The sequence below is a fragment of the Schistocerca gregaria genome, chromosome 3, assembly GCF_023897955.1.
Source record: "Schistocerca gregaria isolate iqSchGreg1 chromosome 3, iqSchGreg1.2, whole genome shotgun sequence".
In the NCBI taxonomy this organism is placed as follows: Eukaryota; Metazoa; Arthropoda; class Insecta; order Orthoptera; family Acrididae; genus Schistocerca; species Schistocerca gregaria.
The window spans coordinates 749,880,866-749,899,710 of record NC_064922.1 but is presented as its reverse complement, the minus strand read 5'-3'; positions in this window follow the sequence as shown (position 1 = coordinate 749,899,710).

The following is an 18,845-nucleotide window of genomic DNA, read 5'->3' as shown; positions in this document are numbered from 1 at the left end:
CGTGACTGCTGTTGCCGCAGGTTCGAATCCTGCCTCGGGCATGGATGTGTGATGTCCTTACGTTAGTTAGGTTTAAGTAGTTCTAAGTTCAAGGTTACTGATGAGCTATAGTCACATAGTGCTCAGAGCCAGCCAAAATCATATCTCCCATTTCATCTTCATCTACATGCTCTTCCATTTCCATAATATTGTCCTCAAGTACATTGCCCTTGTATAGACCCTCTATATACTCCTTCCACCTTTCTGCCTTCCCTTCTTTGTATAGAACTGGGTTGCCATCTGAGCTCTTGATATTCATACAGGTGGTTCTCTTCTCTCCAAAGATCTCTTTAATTTTCCTGCAGGCATTATCTATCTTACCCCTAGTGAGATAAGCTTCTACGTCCTTACATTTGTTCTCTAGCCATCTCTGCTTAGCCATTTTGCATTTCCTGTCGATCTCATTTTTGAGACGTTTGTATTCCTTTTTGCCTGCTTCATTTACTGCATTTTTTATATTTTCTCCTTTCATCAATTAAATTCAATATTTCTTTTGTTGCCCAAGGATTTCTAGCAGCCCTCGTCTTTTGCCTACTTTATCCTCTGCTGCCTTCACTACTTCATCCCTCAGAGCTAGCCATTCTTCTTCTACTGTGTTTCTTTCCCCCATTCCTGTCAATTGTTCCCTTATGCTCTCCTTGAAACTCTGTACAACCTCTGGTTCTTTCAGCTTACCCAGATCCCATGTCCTTAAATTCCCACCTTTTTGCAGTTTCTTCAGTTTTAATCTACAGGTCATAACCAATAGATTGTGGTCAGAGTCCACATCTGCCCCTGGAAATGTCCTACAATTTAAAACCTGATTCCTAAATCTCTGTCTTACCATTATATAATCTATCTGATACCTTTTAGTATCTCCAGGGTTTTTCCATGTATACAACCTTCCTTTATGATTCTTGAACCATGTGTTAGCTATGATTAAGTTATGCTCTGTGCAAAATTCTACCAGGAGGCTTCCTCTTTCATTTCTTAGCCCCAAACCATATTCACCCACTATGTTTCCTTTCTCCCTTTTCCTACTGACGAATTCCAGTCCCCCATGACTATTAAATTTTCATCTGCCTTCAGTACCTTAATAATTTCTTTTATCCCATCATCATTTCATCAATTTCATCATCATCTGCAGAGCTAGTTGGCATATAAACTTGTACTACTGTAGTAGGCATGGGCTTTGTGTCTATCTTGGCCACAATAATGCGTTCACTGTGCTGTTTGTAGTAGCTTACCCGCATTCCAATTTTCCTATTCATTATTAAACCTACTCCTGCATTACCCCTATTTGATTTTGTATTTATAACCCTGTATTCACCTGACCAAAAGTCTTGTTCCTCCTGCCACCAAACTTCACTAATTCCCACTATATCTAAATTTAACCTATCCATTTCCCTTTTTAAATTTTCTAACCTACCTGCCCGATTAAGGGATCTGACATTCCACTCTCCGATCCGTAGAACGCCAGTTTTCTTTTTCCTGGTAACGACGTCCTCCTGAGTAGTCCCCGCCCGGAGATCCGAATGAGGGACTATTTTACCTCCGGAATATTTTACCCAAGAGGACGCCATCATCATTTAATCATAAAGTAAAGCTCCATGTCCTCGGGAAAAATTACGGCTGTAGTTTCCCCTTGCTTTCAGCCTTACGCAGTACCAGTACAGCAAGGCCGTTTTGGTTAATGTTGCAAGGCCAGATCAGTCAATCATCCAGACTGTTGCCCCTGCAACTACTGAAAAGGCTGCTGCCCCTCTTCAGGAACCACATGTTTGTCTAGTCTCTCAACAGATACCCCTCCGTTGTGGTAGCACCTACGGTACGTCCATCTGTATCGCTGAGGCACACAAGCCTCCCCACCAACGGCAAGGTCCATGGTTCATAGGAGAAGCTTTGATATATACTACCGGGAAAAATGTTAGTAAAGTTGGTAACACAGATTTTTTAATCTGATAACGGTATATTACACCTGCGGGATGGTAGATGTACTGATAATTGTTACAACGCCGCCTGACAAGAGATAGCGTAGTGGCATTGCTACCAGAGCGCCATCTGAATCTGCCCTTCAATAACGAATGCTCACACCTGGAAGGAAGGCTCAGTGTGGTGTAAACGTGTGGAACAAGCAGGCAAAGATGTCACGGAGACGCACTCACGCTTCCTACAGCTAAATGAGCTAGTTTGAAAAAGGTCAAAGTGTGGTCTTCCAACTGGCGGGACGGTCGTTTCGAAAAATTGCCAGACAAAGTGGACGTTATGCGTCAGCTGTGCAATGATGCTTGTATCAGTGTTCACATGAATACTTTCACAACTATAAACGAGTTTCTGGATGTCGACAAGCACAGACGCCCGCCACGAAAGTTGTATTCCAAGGGCAGCAGTGGCAGATCGTACAGCTGCCAAAGCGCAGATAAGAGGTTGTGTGAGCCCAGACGTGTCAACACGCACTGCACCGGTTGGACTAAAGGAACGCACATATCCGTCCGACTTCCACTCCGGCCAGAGCACCGGGGCGCCATAATCTTTAGCCATGAACGCAGATGCTCCGTACACGGAAGTGATGGTCGTTTATTCGTACGTCGTAGACCTGGTGAACGTTGTCTCGCAAACCGCATTTATCGAAGACACACTACCCTCACGCTAACCTTATGGTATGAGGTGCAATAAGCAATAGCTCTCGTGCACCTTGAGCGTTTCTGGAGAGACCGCTAACCAGCTCTCGGAAAGTGTTGAATGTTGTTGTTCTTTTGCCTTTCTTGCAACAAGAAGGAGATGTGTTGTTCTAACAGGACAATGCTTGCCCACACGCTGCACGTGAAACTCAACGTGCTCTGCAAGACCTGCACCAACCTCTGTGCCCATCACGATCTCTTGACTTTTCTCCAGTCGAGCACATGTGGGCTATGATGGGACGAGAAGTTAGTAGTGTGACTTTGTTAACCAGAAACTTTTACATAAATACATAAGCAGGTGAACAGGTTAAATAGATGTGGCATAACGTACACCAGCACCGACTTCGCCATCTTCACGATCGACTGGATACAGATTCAGCTCCTGAATCGCGGCCGGTGAAGACTATACTACTTACCAATATGGGTGTTTCAGCGTGGGCCTCTGAGTTTACGAGCATTGCGCTCTCATTTAAAAACGTTCAAATGTGTGTGAACTCTTATTGGACTTAACTGCTAAGGACTTCAGTCCCTAAGGCTACACGCCCCTTAACCTAAATTATTCTAAGGACAAACACACACACACACACACCCATGCCCGAGGGAGGACTCGAACCTCCGCCGGGACCAGCCGCACAGTCCATGACTGAAGCGCCTTAGATCGCTCGGCTAATCCCGCGCGGCTCAGATTGAAATATATGACAGTAAGAGTCAGCCTTAAAAAATTGTCAAAGGAACCCTGTCGTCCAGGACCGGATACCACAAAGGGCGCAGATTCACTAAGAGGTGGGGAAGCTCACGGGCGTCTATCTTCTATTGAGGGTAAACGCTGTAGCGTACGAGCGAGACAGACGGGAACCTGCGTCATAGGGAAACCCATTAGAAGGCTTTTGTGGCCAAGGAGACGTAGCCATGTTAAATATGATGTACCTAAGATTGGCCATAAAGGGAAACATTTATGAAAAGTATTTAACTCTGTAGTAGTGCAGGGAATAAAGCCAGAGCAATTTTGATTTACCATCCTTCATAAATTTTCATGGTGATCCCAATAAAACTTGAATATTGATCATATCTGTAACAGTTTAGGAGCTACTGTTAAAGTGAAATTAACAAGTTTTATAACAAAGACCTGTGTGGTAAAATCTGAGCGCTTTACTCGGTCTAACGAGCGATATTTCATATAGATTAGCATAGTTAAAATGACAAATGTTGTAAATATCAACTCTGTACCTTTATTTGTATAAAAAATATAGTAAATGTAAATTATCAGTATTTTCAGTTAAGCATCAGATCATCATATCCTTCACAAAAAACACAAATAACGATGGCAGCATGACATCTTATTGGTCCTTAGGCAATCGAATATTTGTTGTATGGTTTAGTGCATAATAGTTATTTTTGTTCTTTATTTATTTATTAGAAAGCACCTTGGTGCAAGGCTACTGGCCGTGACATTCAAAGTTAAGAAAGAAATTGTGTTGGTTCTATGTAAAAGAATTAACGTTTATTATGTAATGAATGTTAATGTTACTTTAAATAGGACGCGAATGTGGTCAAGCTTTGATTATTTAAATATGTAAAATGTAAAGTGACGTAGAATAAGCTGCAGCCAATCAGATGGACGGCTCCAGGAAAGGGAACTGTAGTAGCCAATTGATCTAAGAATTTCGGAGCGCGGGAAGCGCGGTGGCAGACGGGCAGAAGGTAGTTCTGGTCTAGACACTAAAGAGAACAGTTCGTCTGGAGACACCAAAGGGTGCAGTCGGTCTTTAGGCAGCAAGGAAGTAAAACGACTTAGAAAATTTCGCGTGTGTGGTATCCGAAACTTAGCCTCTGAGCGCTGAGCAGCAGCGCCCTTGGTGTGAACTCTAACTTTTCACATAAATAACGAGGTGGATTATGGAACTTGTATTTCCCGACGAGATTGTGAATGACTTATCTATGTCAAATGAACATGTGTTCGAGTGTAACAGTAGCTGTAAATACGATAACATTCCCTATTTCTTTCCTTTCTGAATAAACATTATTCTAACCAAATCGCAACTGTGTGGCCTACATCATTTATATGTCGTTAATTTAGTACCCGGTATTATTATTACTGTTATCATATGTTATGTTTACTTTGTATTTCGAAAACTTGCCATCAACCAGACAATTTAAGCAAAGGGTCACAGTGTCTACTTTAGGGGATGTAATGTGTCAAGTGTGCTTCAACACCTGGAAGACTTCGATCCAAGACGTTTCGATGAAGAGGAACCGCATGTGAGCCCCAACATCTATAGGATGTTGGCCTGTAATTGGGAGTGAGTCCAGGATAGGAACTTGGAAAGTGTTAGTTGAGGGATAAGAATCTTGCAAAGTGTTGGAACAGGATTGGATTTTATAAAGTATTACTTGCGGAATAGGAACTCTGGGAAGTTTAGAAGTGGATTTGAATTCTGAAAAGTGTTTCCAAAAGTATTATCTGAACGTCGATAGGCAGGACTTCTCGCAAAAGATAAGTGTGAGGTCGGTTCAGGACTGAATATTAGGTTGCTATTCCCGCAGTTAACGACATTTTGTGATATAGGTGCCAAGTCTGTGGAAGTTTAGGCAGTTTGCGTTGGGGCTCTAAGCTACGAATTATGCAACAGTTGTGTGCCCCGAGATTTAGTAGTGGTTAGGAGTGATAAAAAAAAGTAACGTGGATGAAGAGGAGACATCGAAAGAACGTGGTTCCAGCCAGTAGAGGCATCTTCGACAGCGATTTATCGCGCAGCGGTGGTTACACTACCACAGCAGAGGCTACAAGATCTTCAGCGTCGGCTTCCACTGTAAAATCGGCAGCAATACCATGGAAGAAGGATCCAGCACGGGAAAGCTCAGTACCTGTGGTGATAGCGAGATTTTTTATGATTCAGTAGTTGAATCCCCAATAATAGACATCGCTAATATGTTTATGTGTATTCGAAAACCCTAGCGAAACGTTTAGCTCGAAGTCGGAGCGGGAGAACGTGATCGGCGGTGAATTTAGTAGGACAAATAGTCCGAAATCAGGCAAGGGAGATGCATCTGGGGGAGACATGATGTCGCAATTACTGCAAATGATAAGAGGTTGCGATCGAAAATTTATTCTGTTAGAAGGGATGTGGTTGACGTAAATTAAAAATTGTATCGGTTCAATCCGAAATAGCTTCGCTTGTGAAAGACGAAGTAGGTAAAATGGCTGATGGAATAGACGAATTGATATATGGAAAATTAATGACCATTCGGGATGAGATGGGCAAAATTTCTGATGAAGTTGGGATACTTGACTGTAAGCTAGATAAAGCGGAAAAAATTTTCAGTGATAAGGTGGAGAAGTTGCAGGCACATCTCGGAAGGAAGGTAAGACATTGTATGAGTAGGCGAGATGTAATGGCTGAGATGACAGATGCTTTTAGCAAATTATCCACTTGAACAGGTAAAGGGGACAAAGAAGTGGATAAGACAAAGGAAGAAATAGAATCTGGCATTAAAATTATAAATAGTGAAGTTGAAAAGCAAATCAATGAAATAAAGAGCGAACTGAATTCTTTAGCTGCACATCAAATGTCTACAGTGATCGGTGTTCCGTGGATGAAATCCGGATGTGTCAAATGTTTTTCAGACGACGGGGAATGTCACCCAGTAAATTTTGTAGTAGCATGCAATGATGGTTTTATAAGGGTACTGTCCGACGAGGCGAAGATAAAATTCGTGAAAAGTCACTTGGAAGGTGAGCCGCAATCAGGGGGCAAATATACACAGTGATACCTTCACTAACTACTAAATATTTGAAAGCGATTTCCTGAGCAAGTTATGGAGTGAAGCGAAGCAAACGCAACTCCAAAATAAGTTTCTGAATGGGCCAACATTTAAATACGTGAACGGGTCCAATCGAGAATTTTGTAAACGTGAACTTGCGAGATTAATGCACGTGAAACGTCCATTGGGAGTGCTGACTGAAATTAAAATGTTGAAAAGGTGGTTACCGGAAATCTGCTGTGGGTTCTAATGCACAGTTCTAGAAACCCAATAGACGATAGTTGGGACTTTGTAGAAAAATTACAACGGGCGTAGAAATGTAAACCACAAAGTAAGCAGACAAATAGTATTCTACGTGGAAATCATAACCACGGCCCGAGTGACTGCTATGACAGATATCCGGGAAGTTATAAACGGAACGCAAACAACAGTTTTGATAAGGGAAATGGTAACATGAACACATCCAACGACAAATATCAAAGGGGTAATGGGAACGTGAACTTTTGAGACAGGGACCGACAGCAAGAACGTAGATTTGAGAGACGGGCACTGGCTAAATGAACCATCGTAATGGGGGGGCGGGAAACTAAGTTTCGACGCATCTCCGGTCCGGAGATGGCAAAATAAACCAGCGATGTATAGGACGCGAATAAACGGGAATGGGATAGGTGTTAATAAACCGGCAGAAAGGTGTCAGAATTTTGAAGTGAAATAAGTAAGACATCAAAATCAAATAGGTAAATTTTCAAATCAGATCGTACACAAGAAGCATAATCCTAAGATAATGAAAGATAACGATAAGGGCGATGACGACGATTTAAGGCTGAATGATTCGTTTTATGAATGGGAGACGAAAGAACGTGTGAATGTCAGAACAATGAAAGATTATGTGCGCCAAAAGGAGGCTGAGGTGATGCTATATATGGTAGAGTTAGATGATACAGAAAATTCTAAAGAGGTACTTAGCAGCGATTATGATTTTAGTGATGAAGGTGATGATTTTCAGGTGATTTTGCAACAGCAAACATTGTTAAGGTGGATAAGAAGGGCGGAATAGCATTAGTCTCGTCAGCTGTTGGTGAATTTGTGTGTGTTTAGGTGGATAAGGGTAAATTGTTTCTGAAGGGAGACAGAAATTATGTTTTATGTGCAGGAGTTACGAAAGTTGAAGCTGCTGGTATTCAGACTTCTGAGGAAGGAATCTGTGCGTATCTTTCTACCAATGGAGGTGAACCCGAAATTCTGGACGGACCTGTAGATATTGAATGTTTGTTTGAGAATGACTATCGATCTGAATTTGATGTGGGATCTGAAAGTAATGTGGAGCAAGAGTGTGTAAGAGAGAAAAAAGCATTATGCTCAGGTTTAAATCAAAACGAAGCGGAATTTAATGGTACCGTTGATTTTGAAATTACACGATGCTGTAGCTATAATTAATGTGATGTAACGGCAGAGGATGGTGAAACTGTGAACGGTTCTTATATTGGTGATTTGTCGACGGAGGTAAATGAGGTTTAATGTAGCGAGTTGTATGATGTATCAGCGGCTGTTGAAAATGCTGTTTGTGAAGGTATTTGTAACGATGTGGAAGTAAAACGTAATGCTTTATTTCATGATAATGATGTTGTGGCTACTATTGTAGATAACTTTAAGGGAGAATAAAGTGATTTTGATTCTAACCTAGAAACTGATATTTGGACAGAATGGTATCTTAAGGAGGATTGAGACTTTACTGTAACTTATTGGCGATGGTATGACGATCGTTATTGCCTCATTTGTGTACTCGAGAGAAGTTTAAGACAGCTAGAGGTCTAGAAAGGAGAAAAAAGAAATTGGGGTGAAAGAAGCATTTAATGAATTATTTTGAGACGAGTACGAAATTGAGGAGTGTATCGAACAGGGTATGTGTACTCTCGAGAAGAGGAAAGTAGGTACCTGTTTTTGGATTATAAGTGTTTTTTAGTTTTCGTTTTTCTTTTGCACAAGGTCTGCGCAATTATTAATAGACAGTTTGAGGAGCACATTTGAGTGCGAGGTTGGAGAACTTGATTATTTTGTGAAAGCTACCAAATCAAAAATCAACGCACAGTATGCATGTAAATTTCGTTCTTGGGGTGTATAAAGGAATTATTTGTAGACTTGAAATTGTGGATGGTTTTTTGTTAGTGTAATTTCCAATTTATAAGTTACGGTCACGCAATTTTGGATGTATGGAGGGCGGAGAAATTTGGAAAAAGAAAATTAGTGATGCTTAATTAGGAAGACAGATGTATGTTTATCTACTTATCTGAGAATATCTGGGGAATAATTTATTGTTGTATGGAGTAACGTATTGTTAACACAGCTTCACTGCGCGGAATTAAACGAGGGGTGAGATTTGTTCATATTAGTTGTTAGTTTTGAGTGTAATGACAGTTATTTAAATTAAAAGAAAATGTTAATTTGCCGATGAAGTCAACTGTGAACCTGTCACGAGACGCATGTATCTAGTGGGACTTGAGCAATGTGTCAGAATCATTGAAGAATTTACGAGCCTCTTCCCAAGGATGTAAATCAGTTCATTACTGTTTTGTTTAGATCTGTTTGTATCGATTCCATTGGGGGAAGCGTTCATGGCAGATCCTGGGTGGTTTCGAAATGTGTTTGTTCTCTAGTATCTACACCCGATTCGAATTTCAACAGATATGTTCCCGGAAAACGTTGGCAATGGAAAGCAGTCACCCAGAATTTCGACCGGGTACTCGACTCCAAACCTGCGTTACGCCGCTGGAGACTTAGTTGTGACAAAGAAGTTCTGTGAAAGTGAGTGCAGTGGAGTTGATATTTCTACGGCATTTCAACAGACAGTCAACTTTGAATAGTTTTATTTGGCATTTAATTAATATGCCGCAATTAAAATTTTTGTTAGATATAGGTTTCTGTAAATTTAAAGCATTCTGCATCAACACCACTACAAATAATTACACTATTGATCTGGCGCTGAGGATATTTATTTTATTGTATTATTAATTTGTGACTTGCAAATTTGGGTGCTACTTCATAACGTACATGGCACACCAACATGTTTTGATGTGGAGGTTTGTGTGTTAACGAGCATTGCGCTCTCATTTAAATATATGGCCGAAAGAGTCAGCCTTCAGGAATTGTGAATGGAACCCTATTATCCAGGACCGGGTGCCACAAAGAGCGCAGATTCACCACGAAATGGAGAAACTCACTGGCATCTATCGTCTATTGAGGCCTAAGCGCTGTAGAGTGTGAGTGAGACAGAGGAGAGCCTACGTCATAATGGAACCCAGTAGAATGCTTTTGTGCCCAAGGAGACGTAGCCGTGTTAAACATGGTGGACCTAAGATCGGCCATAAAGGGAAACATTTACGAAAACTCGTTAATTCTGTAGTAGTGCAGGGAATAAAGCCGCAGAAATTTTATCTACCATCATTCATACATTTTCATGATGATCCCAATAAAACTTGTAAATTGATCATATAATATTTTCTAATTTACTGTAAAAGTGAAATTAACAAGTTTTGTAACAAAGACCTGAATGTTAAAATCTGAACGCTCTGATCGATCTTAACGAGCGATATTTCATATAGATCATCATTAAAATGAAAATTTTTGTAAATATAAATTCTGTAGCTTTACTTGTTTCAAAGATACAGTGAATTTAAATTAGCAGTATTTACCGTTAAGCACCAGGTCATCATATCCTCCACATAAAACACATTGAACGATGACACCATGACACCTTACAGAATCATTAGGCAACAGAATATTTAAATTGCAGTTGTTTAAAAAAAATTCCTTTTTTCATGCTGCATATCGAAATTTTTATTTTTATTTATGCATCCAGCCGTGTTTCGCTTTTTTTGCAAGGCATCTTCAGTGGGTATCCTGAAATATTACTTCATTTGTTCTTTTTACACATAGATTATGATTTAACATCTAGGTTATAGATTTAAAAACAGTTTCTTACCGTTTTTTTATGAAATGCTACTTATAGGTAACTACTTATTCACTGCATCCAAGCGAACTTTTTTTTTCTCATCTGGCAACTAGGTTGACATCTTACAGTTCAATCTCAGTTCACTGTTTACATTACACATTACTGTAACTGCCATCTCTTTAATACAGAAATTCATTTGTTTCTCTAAGTGTTACCAACATTTTCAGTTTTCTAGATTAGATTAGATTAGATTAGTTTTTCGTTCCATAGATCTGTGTTGAGGAGATCCTTGTGGATGTGGAACATGTCACTTTTTTTCGAAGCTGAAATAACATTACTAATAGTATGAATATATACAACACATCATTTGTTTCTATTAAAAAATTCGTCAATGGAGTAGAAGGAGTTGGCCACTAGTAAGTCGCTCAGGCTCCTTTTAAACTGATCTTTATTTGTAACTAATTTTTTTATGTTTGCTGGCAAATTATTGAAGATGAGTGTTCCTGAGTAGTGGACCCCTTTTTGAACTAAAGTAAGTGGTTTTAAGTCCTTGTGCAGATCATTTTTGTTCCTGGTATTGTATGTATGAACTGAGCTGTTTGTTGGAAAAAGAGATATATTATTTGGACATATTTCATTAAGAAGTAAATATACTGAGAGGCAGTAGTTAGTATACCTAGTTCTTTGAAAAGTTTTCTACAAGACGTCCATGAGTTTACTCCACAAATAATACGTATTACACGCTTTTAGACTGAAAAATTTTGTTTGACTTGAAGAGTTAACCCAAAATATTATACCATATGACATTATGGAATGAAAGTAGGCAAAGTATGCAAGCTTTTTCACTTTTATGTCGCCTGTGTCTGCTAACACTCGAATTGCAAATACGGATTTGTTAAGGCGTTTCTGCAGTTCTGTGGTGTGCTCTTCCCAAATGAATTTATCATCAAGTTGTAATCCCAGGAATTTAAGACTGCCAACCTCTTCTATTTGCTCTTCTTCGTACTTTATGCATATGCTGGGTGGAAACCTCTTACAGGTTCTGACTTGCATATAGTGAGTCTTTTCGAAGTTTAATGTCAGAGAGTCTTTTCGAAGTTTAATGTCAGTGACTTGGCCTTAAACCATTTATTAATACCCATGACAATATCATTAGCAGATCTTTCTAGAACTACATTCGACATACTATTTATTGCAATACTTGTGTCATCTGCAAACAAAACGAACTCTGCTTCTGGCAGTGTAACTGATGAGAGATCATTAATGTACACAAGAAAAAGCAATGGCCCTAAGATGGGTCCTTGTGGGACACCACATGTACTTTCTTCCCATTCCGATGATGACTGATGACTTAATTCACTAGTCCCTTGCACTGACACCCTTTGTTTCCTGTTAGCGATGTACAACTTGAACCACTTTGCAGCACTGCCCGTGACACCATAGAATTCTAATTTATTTAAAAGGATGTTGTGGTTTACACAATCGAATGCCTTTGACAAATCACAGAAAATACCTGCTGCTTGTAACTTTATATTTAATGAATTAACTACATTTTCACTATAGGTGTAAATAGCCTTTTCAATATCAGAACCCTTCAGAAATCCAAACTGTGTGCTTGATAATATGTTATTTGTGGTCAGATGGTTGAGAAGCTGCCTGTACATTAGTTTTTCTAAAATTTTTGAGAATGCTGGCAAAAGTGAAATCGGTCTGTAGTGTGATGGCATCTCTTTATCCCCTTTCTTGAATTGAGGGTTACCATCTGCATAGTTCAGCTAGTCAGAAAATGTCCCAGTTATAATTGACTGGTTACACAACTAACTTAGAATTGTACTAAACTCACAAGAACATGCCTTAATTAACTTTGTTGATATTTCATCGTAACCACTAGAATGTTTTGTTTTTAAAGATTTTATTATAGAAGTTATTTCTTTTGGTGAAGTGAGTGGCATATTCATGTAGCTAAAACTATTTGTAAGGCTAGTTTCATATATTCAAGGTCATTATTTACTGATCCTGACAATCCCATTCTATCAGTAACGGATATAAAGTACTTGTTAAATAGACTTGCCACACTAAGCCCATCGGTTACTAATGTGTCATCTACTCTTAGTGCTATTTGCTCCTGTTCCTTTCTGGTTCTACCAGTCTCCTCTTTCACTATATCCCATATTGTTTTTAGTTTGTTCCCTGACATTGCTATTTTCTTCTCGTAGTGTATTTGTTTGGATGTCTGAATTACTTTTTTTAATATTTTACAGTATTCCTTGTATTTAGCTGAATCATCAGCATTGGAGCTATTCTTGGTCGACAGATACATTTTGCTTTTTGTCTTACAGGAAATCTTTATTCCTTGTGTGATCTATGGTTTTATTACAGACTTCTGTTTAATTTGAGTAACTTTTAGAGGAAAACAGTTTTCAAACATGGTACTGACATTGCTTGTGAATGTGTTATATTTTTCATTCATGTAATGAGCACTATAAACATCTTTCCAGTTCATATATTTGAGCAGTTTTCTAAAACACTCAATTTTTGGTTGATTGATTACTCTCCTGTGCTTAGATTTAGCAGTCTTGGTAATCTGCTTAGAATTTACATCTACAACAAGGAGCTGCATGTCATGATCTGATAGTCCATTTATTATAGGTTATATGTTATGATTTTCTTCCTTTGATTTGTCTATAAAAATGTTATCAATGGCTGTCCTTGAAGATTTAGTGATCCTAGTTGAAAAGTTTACAATGTGAGTTAGATTGAAATACAACATTACTAACTGCAGTAAATGTTTACTGGAAGATTGAATTATAAGATCTCTATTAAAGTCACCAGCAATCAAAATTTCTTTCTTTCTTACTGTTAAATACCGCAAAAGAGCTTCTAGATGATTTGTGAATAGATTATAATTTCCTGCATTCAACTGTTTTGTGTATGTGTTTGTGTTTGTGTGTGTGTGTATTAGAGAGGGAGAGAGATTTCATATATTTTTTATAAAATAAAAATTATTTATTTTATTTTCATTACTAATTTTTTTCATTTCTTTATTCTTAAAATAGTAGTAATTATTATTGTTATTATATTTTTTGTATATACTTATGAGAGGCATCAGATGTGCCATCATTTGTTGGGATTTCAGTCTATCATATGATCAATCAGTGTAAACAGTTAGTTGTTAGTCATATTTACTTGGCCATTTAGTAGTTTTTCCTATTAAGCATTTTGTTTTGTATATATGATAGTTTTCCTGTAATGTTAAGAGACGTCTTTCATTATTTATTCTCATTATTTTCGTATCATTATCTCTTGTACTGGGTTTGTGGTTATTTTCTCTCAAATGTTGTGCAAAAGTTTAGTGGCTTGTTTCGTACTTCCATGCTCTGATATCGTCTTTGTACCAGCTGTCAAATATTCTGCTGATTTGGCCTATATACCTTCTATCATATGTCTTGCAATGTACATGGTATATTGCTCCTTTTTGTTAGATATCTGTGTTATTTGTTATTTTTGGGATGTGCCTTTGGATTGAACTGTCTGTTTTGAATACTATGTATATACCTTGTCTTTCGAAAATGTTTCTTATTTTATGTGTGAGTTTGTGGTTATATGTCATTATGTACATCTTGAATCTTGTTTCTTCTTTTTCTGTGTTCTTATGTCGTTTTCTTCTGTCGCTGTTTGTGCCTGGTTGTGCAGTGTTTTGTTGTACAGTTGTTTTTGGGTGTTTATGTACTCTGTTTACTGACTTTATTTGTTTCTTAATTTTTTGTTTAATTAGTTCCCTGTTGTACCCATTGTTTGTTCCTATTTGTGTGATGATGTCTAGTTCTTTCTGGTAATTTTCTGTGCGGAGTGGCACTGTGTTAAGTCTGTAAAGCATGTATCTGAGTGCTGATTGTTTCTGAGAATGTGGCTGATTAGAAGTCTGATGTAGGATAGTGTCAGTTTTTGTAGGTTTACGCTTGATTTCAAAGCTATGCTGATTGTTATATTTTTAATGGTTATATCTAAAAGTTTATTTTGTTGTTCTGTTCTTTTTCCATTGTGAATCTTATCTTTCTGTGTACTGTGTTTATATCTGTATGCAACTGGTCAATTTTTGCCTGAGGTTCATCTATTAAACAAAGGATGTTATCCATGTATCTGACCCAATAAAGTGTGTTGTAATTGTTTTTAATAATATTTTCAAAATTAAGTTTTCCACATGGTTCTGAAAATGTTTGCTAGGGCCCCTGATACTGGGGATCCCACGGGTACCCCTTTTTCCTGTAAATAGTATTCATCATTGAAATGAAAGTACTTCTGTTCAGTTATCAGTTCCAGCAAGTTGTGTATTTCTTTGATGTGTTCATCTGGTATCAGGCTGTTGTCCATCAGGATTTGTTCTATGATATTTATTGTTTCTGCTATTGGAATATTAGAGTACATGTTTTCTATTTCAAAAGAGAGTAGAGTAGCTGGGTCTGGGATTTTTACATCTTTTATAAGTAGTACTAACTGTGACGTCTTCCTTATAGTTCTGTCATCTTCTATTTTATAAGTTTCTGTTAGTAATTTCAACATGTGTCCTGCAAGTTTGTAAGTCAGAGCTTTTTTGAAGTTGACAATTGGTCTTACTGGGATATTTGGTTTATGGATTTTGGTTAGCATCAGAGTGTGTATGCTGTAGGATTATTCCGTATTAATTTACCTTTTTCTCTGTCATCCAGTGTGTAACCTATATTTTTTAATTTATTCTTTACCTTGGCCTGAAATATATTTGTGGGATCTGATTTCAGTTCTTTAATATTATTTTGTGAAATGATCTCTTGAGTTTTGTCAATGTATTGCTGTTTGGGCATAAGAACTACTGTATTTCCTTTGTCTGCTTTACTAATAATGATGTTTTCATTTTGGAGTTTCTTTCTGAGTTTTCTGATTGTTTCAGATTCTGTGTTTTTACTGATTTTGTCAGTCTGCTTTTTTGTTTCTGTAATTATTTTATGTATTTCTTTTTTTATCAATTTCCATGTTAGCCCAGCGTTTACATTGCTGTTTTCACTTTTCTCCTCTCCTTTTAGAATGGCTTCTGATTGTATTATGAAGTTTTCTATGTATTCTTCATCTACTTTTGTACTCACATTATATTTCAGTCCTTTTTATAAGAGCTTATGTAATGGAGTGTCTGTGAGGTTCATCAAAGGTGGATAAAATTGGTATGTGTGTTTTGGTTATTTATTGTTTATGTTTCTTTGTTGTGTTTGTTGTCTTACGAGCTGTATTATTTTATTCTTATGTTTTTCTTCAATTTCTTTCAAAACAGTGTCTATGCAACTTGGACCTTTTTGAACAGTTCAGAACATTTGTTGTAGAGTTTAGTGCATAATAATTACTTTTGTTCATTATTTGTTTATCAGAAATCACAATGGTGCAGAGCTACTGGCCGTGACATTCAAAGCTAAAAAGGAAATTGTATTGGTTTAATGTAAAGCAATTTAACGTTTATTATTTAATGTATATTATTGTTACTTTATTAGGGCGCAATGGCGGTCAAGCTTTAACTATTTAAATATGTTAAATTGTAATGTAATGTAGAACATGCTGTAGCCAATCAGATGGACGGCTTCAGGAACGGGAACTGCAGTAGTCAGTTGAGAGAAGATGTCTGCTGCGCGGGAAACGGTGAGCAACCGCGCGCCTGGTGTGAACTCTAACTTTTCACATAGTTAACTAAGTGGTGTATTGAACTTGTATTTCGCGATGAGATTATGAATGATCGATCTATGTCAAATGGGTATGTGCTCGAGTGTAACAGTAACTCTAAATACGACCACTTTCACTATTACTTTGCTTTCTGAATAAACGTTATTCTAACCAAATTGCAACTGTGTGGCCTACATCATTTATGGGTCGTTAATTTTGTTCCCTATATTATTATTACTGTTGTTATATTTTATGTTATTTTTGTATTTCGCAAACTTGCCATCAGCCAGACAATTTAACCAACGGAACAGAAGTGTCTAATTTAGGGCGTGTAATGCGATAAATGCGTTTGAACCCATAGACGAGTATGAGACAAGACATTTCCAGACAAGACATTTCGATGAAGAGGAACAGCGTGTGAGCTCGAATATCTTTGCAATGTTAGCTTGCAGGTTCATAACGGGAACCTCAAAATCGCTTACGCTATTGATCTGCGAATAAGATAATTTCTTGTACTCTGTAAGCACTCTTCCAACACTAGATGTTAACTGAATTGGATTCTTCTATAGTTGTTACCATCTCTTCTTCAGCAGTGTACTAATATTGACCTGTTTCTGTCATGTACCATCCTCACGGTGGAAAAAAATTACCGTCACTACATGATATTTTATACATAGATCCTACAAACCAACCTGAACAGTCGTTTCTTTGTTAGTTCCCCTATGGTGTTAGAAATTCCGAAGGAATATTACCTATGTCATCCAACTAATTTCGTCTTAAGTCTTCCAACTTTCTGTTAAACAATTGATACCGGCTCACCTATATCACCTTTCATTTCTTCTACCAAGTTAATAGCCATTTTCTCTCCCTTGTGGAGGCATTCAGTGTGCTCTTTCTATATATTCGCTCTTTCCCCTGTTTTAATTGAATTGCTGTTGAACTCTAAATGTCGAAGACTTTGCTTCTAATTTCATGAAGGTTGCTTTGATTTTTCTGTACGTTTCATTAGTCCTTCCGACGATAATTTCTTTTGGGTTTATCTGCATTTTTCTGTAGCCATTTCACCTTTGCTTCATTGCACATCCTGTTTCTTCACTTCTAAGTTATACATATTGCTGTAGTCTCATCTTTTATTGGACAGTTTTGTGCTTTCTACCTTCGTTGGTAAACTGAATATTTTTTCCTGTTACGTACAGTCTAATGTGTGAATATTTTCAATAACGTGGTAACTAGCGGTTAGACCACTATCATAAACGACTCTGGATATAAAAAAAAACTTGGAAATTTGTGGTAAGGTCTTACAGGACCAAACTGCTCAGGTCATCGGTCTCTAAGTTTGCACACTACATAATCTAACTTAAACTAACTTACGCCAAGGACGACACACACAACCATGCCCGAGGGAGGACTCGGACCTCCTACGGGGACGGACGCGCGGACCGTCACAAGACACCCTAGGCCGCACGGTGACTCTGGATATTTTATGCAATTCTTGAAGAATATTGGACAGTGTTTTGCTTCTCCGCACCTGGCATTCTGTCACCGATATGTGGACGATAAACTTGTGATTTGATTTCGCGTGCAGTGGGAACACTGCTGAAGATTAATTTACGCAACAACTCGTCAGACTGTCTATGCATACCGGCTTGAACTTGAACGCTCAGTAATAAGGGAGTGTCATATTATAAGCACAGTAGGTTTCAGTCAAGAGTTGGTAGCTCGATGACAAATTCGCAGGCGTATGAATCCCGTGAAGGTACGATACACCAAGCTAAGGCCTGGCAGGTAGTACCCTACCAAGATATTATTCACCTCCGATAGTCGTAATCGGAAATACGCGGTGACGTTAGAGTAAACAAGTACTGTGGTGACTAAGGAAAACGCATCGCATTGTGAATGTAGTCCGAATGGAAAGTGGATGCTGTGAACCACACATCAGTTAACAACAAAATTAAATCCAATTAGAGAAAAGGGCTTACTATAAAGTTCACAATATAGGCACGACACGGTTCTTCAAGCAGGCTTGCTTCCTCCAACAGTCGAGCAGCTGACAAACTCGAACCGGCGTGATGGCGACTCTACAGGCTAGGCCGCCAACTTCCAGCTAGTTTCTGCCAAACAAAGTGATCATCCGTTCTTTGTGTAACCGGAGCTCCAACCCTCAATACACTGAAGCCAGCAAGTCAGATCCCTCCGCCTTGCCTTGCACACCGCTACACTCCCACCCGCCGCTACTCATGCGCGCTCTTGTGAGTCAGCGTCCTGTAGTTTCTCAGCAATGAGGCAGAGACATACACAGGGCCGATACTACCGATATGAGTGCCACGGTTGTAGAGTATGCATGGCACAAATTTATGTGTTACAGTCACATTATCACCTGACGAAAATAAATTATATACATAAATACTTACTCGTGAATCGCTCTGTCAATGGGTGAAAACCGTAAGAGGATCCCAACAATGTATATTAGGTGTAGGATGTGAAATCAGCAGAGCCTCGTGTATCTTTAGAAGAGAGCAGGAACAATTGCAGTGTTACCTGCACTGCAACCTGATGCTGCTCTGAGGTTACTCTTCTGGACTTACGAGCCTCTGCCATTTAATAAAATTAGCCAAAGGCTGTAGTACAAAGAGGGGACATGTAGAAGATAATGCATTGCCTGAAAATTCATTTATTAAAGTAGACTATTCCAAAAATCAAATTGTTACGACATTTTGTCTTCTAAGTAGGGCATCCTTGGCAAGACACTCTCAGTA